This window comes from Sinocyclocheilus rhinocerous, unplaced genomic scaffold (assembly GCF_001515625.1).
Source record: "Sinocyclocheilus rhinocerous isolate Xijiao unplaced genomic scaffold, SAMN03320098_v1.1 scaffold2812, whole genome shotgun sequence".
Taxonomy (NCBI): domain Eukaryota; kingdom Metazoa; phylum Chordata; class Actinopteri; order Cypriniformes; family Cyprinidae; genus Sinocyclocheilus; species Sinocyclocheilus rhinocerous.
In genome coordinates, this window is record NW_015629503.1 from 343518 (window position 1) to 346131 (window position 2614).

The window sequence follows — 2614 nt, forward strand, 5'->3', positions numbered from 1 at the left end:
GCATACCTTGACTCTAGGGGTCTAACAACTAAAAATAAAGTCAGGAATCTTGGTGTGATTCTGGAGACAGACCTTAGTTTCAGTAGTCATGTCAAAGCAGTAACTAAATCAGCATACTATCATCTCAAAAACATTGCAAGAATTAGATGTTTTGTTTCCAGTCAAGACTTGGAGAAACTTGTTCATGCCTTTATCACCAGCAGGGTGGACTATTGTAATGGTCTCCTCACCGGCCTTCCCAAGAAGACCATTAGACAGCTGCAGCTCATCCAGAACGCTGCTGCCAGAATTCTGACTACACTGTTAAAAATTGTCCCGTTAAAAAACAGTAAGTAACTGGCAGCACGTTTGCCAGCAAGTTACTGTTAAATTAACAGTGCCTTGCTGTTGTTGAAATTTACAGTTTGTTACTGTTTTTGGAAATACAGCATAAAGCTGTTATTTTCTACATTAACAGTAAATTACTGTCAAAAGCATTAACAGTTAATTAATGTTTATTTGCCCTTTTTTAACTGTAAACTACAAATGTTATTATATTGAGAAATGGACTGCTAAGAAAAAAAGGTGGAATTATTTTTCTAGATATTTCTTTGATTTTATGAATTACCCCTTAGAAGTTTTGCTATAAAATCATGTTTTAATACAATGTACAAATATAGCCTTTGAAACATAAAAAATGTAACACAATGCAGTGTAACTTCAAAACGTGCTTTATTAAAACTTTGAAAAACAAAAGCCACTTTAATCACAAAATATTCTCAAAATTAGTGGCTGATGCAAGTGAAATGACTAAAACTTAAGCTTCAGAATAAACTTTTGTTTAACTGAATAAACAAAACATTTATATAACATTAGAAAAAACTAAATGAGTGACTCAGAGAACTACTGAGTGAATAAGAATTACTGAATTATTAGTGAATAAGAATTACTGAATGAAGAAAGAATTCAATGAAGAATGAAGTGAAAATGTTGGTATTCAAAAATGAACACCTGAAAAAATTGTGCGACTAACACACTAAAAGCATGTTTTTGTCGTGTGTGAAGAGTATGTGTAAGGTGTGTGTGTGGTATGTCAGTGAATGAGTGGGTTCACTTATATGAAGTCCCACTCAAAGTCCATTAGTTTCTTAAGTAGACTGGCAACCCGAGTGTTGACTGATTTCTTTTTGTGGGCGACCTTCCCTGTCCGCTTTGATAGGACTTGTCCACCCTTGGTGCCTTTTTCAGGATTTATACCAATGAAGCGCCTGAAAAACAAATGCGTACATTCAGAATTAGTGTGGGTAAAAGTTTACATAACGAGAATGTGAATAGAAATTAATATATGAATCTAAGCATCTAACCTCTGAATGAATTCCAACGTGGATGCAGCCTCAGCTTGGTACTCCACATTGAAATTGTAGAAAGTCGAAAACACAGCAGCAAGTCCAGACAGAAAACTTGGCTGGATGCCCTCACCGATTATTTGCCCCTCAAAACTAATCATCCATTTATGAATGCAGCTTCCTGGTTTTTCACCTAAAACATTCCAAAGAAAAAACAATGTCAGGCAGTCACATAACATATTAATTTTCTACTGCCAGATTGCAAATAAATGCAAGGGAAACTGAAATCATTTTACCTAGTCACAGAGCCCTGTTCTTTTAACATAACAAATGCATTTCAAAATGCTGATTGTGGACTGGTCAGGACAGACACTGAAGTCAACACGTGTATATACTGTGTATTGTGAAATTGTTGCTGCAATTTTTATGATTTATTTAACTCAATATTTTTGCTCAATATAGTTGAAGGGTTAAAAAAATGAAAATTTAGTAATTAATTAATCACCCTCACTTTCAAAGAGTTTTCATTTTCAAAACACAAATGAAGCTATTTTTAATATTCTTTCATCATTTCTGTTCATCCATTAAAAGTCCAGTCAAATCCAGGGTAAATGGAAACTCAAACGCGCTAGCCTGACAGACGAGAACAAACCTCATTGGTTCTCACGTCAAGCAAGCATGTTTGAGCTTATTTGCTCTATGTATGCTCAATGATGAATGTTTATACATGAATGAACGAAATGAAATTCATACATTTACAATAACTTTATGAACTTTTTGAAGCATCAAAGGTTTTTCTTTTTTTGACTTTCAATTGATGAACAAAAATGATGAAAGAATTTTATTAATATATTCATTTGTTTTCCAAAGATGAATAAAAGTCTTAAGGGCTTGGAATGACATGAGTGTGGGTAAAAGATGGCAGAATATTTATTTTGTGTGAACTGTCCCTTTCAGTGTTGTACAAAAGCATTTACCATGTTTGCTGAAATACAGAAAAAAACACCCTTAGTGGCTTATGTAATAAAATAGACTATACTTTCATACAGTTCTATACATACCAAGGAGTATCAGTCGAGGAGTTGCAGGTAGTTCAAGTGTCCTTTCTACATCAGCTGCAGTGGAAGATGCCTAAGACACAGTTACAACGATGAGGACATAGAGACAAAATACACTAACAATAATGCCTTGTATGCATTTAATTTTTAAATTAGGAAAGAGCATGTCTATTTCAGTTGTTAGGACAATAATACCATGATAGAAAATAAACAACAACAACAACAAAAAAA

At 33.8% G+C, this 2614-nt stretch overlaps 1 long non-coding RNA gene across 1 annotated transcript; it reads right to left on the reverse strand.

Annotated features, from left to right (window-relative positions):
- Positions 1-776: 776 nt before the first annotated feature.
- On the reverse strand, positions 777-2579 carry LOC107738958 (uncharacterized). Its single transcript, XR_001639946.1, has 3 exons — positions 2387-2579; positions 1344-1518; positions 777-1247 (listed from the first exon to the last, which is right to left on the reverse strand). It is a non-coding gene; the product is annotated as an uncharacterized LOC107738958 (long non-coding RNA).
- Positions 2580-2614: the final 35 nt, after the last annotated feature.